This window comes from Egretta garzetta, unplaced genomic scaffold, assembly GCF_000687185.1.
Source record: "Egretta garzetta isolate BGI_Z169 unplaced genomic scaffold, ASM68718v1 scaffold101, whole genome shotgun sequence".
Lineage (NCBI taxonomy): Eukaryota > Metazoa > Chordata > Aves > Pelecaniformes > Ardeidae > Egretta > Egretta garzetta.
This window is the reverse complement of record NW_009258666.1, coordinates 81734-82143: the sequence shown is the minus strand read 5'-3', so window position 1 is coordinate 82143 and position 410 is coordinate 81734.

Sequence of the window (410 nt, the reverse complement as noted above, 5' to 3'; positions counted from 1 at the left end):
CACGGGCTGGCACAAGGACCAGTGAAGCCCTACCTGCCTGTCTCTGTGCGGAGCTGGCAGAGCTGTGCCACCAGCGCCGAGGGTGCCTGCAGGGAGGGGAGGGGTTCCACCCTGGTGCTAGGGCCGGTGCTGAGCCCTGAACTGGTGCTGCCCTGCTGGGCTCGGTTCCTGGGGGTGGACAGCCTCTGCAGCATGGGGTCATTGTCACCACTCGTGTCCTTGGTGCTGTCACCCCCCCGGCAGCCGGCCTTTGGTCCCAGGTCTGTGGGGGCAGAGGCGGTGGTGGGCACAGAGAGGTGCCTGATGGCCTCGGACCCAGAGCACAAGGGCACAAAAGGGGGAGCTGGGCCCAGCCAAGGCTGCCCCAGTGCTGGCTCCCCCCCTCCTATCCCTTTCCCAGCACCCCACAG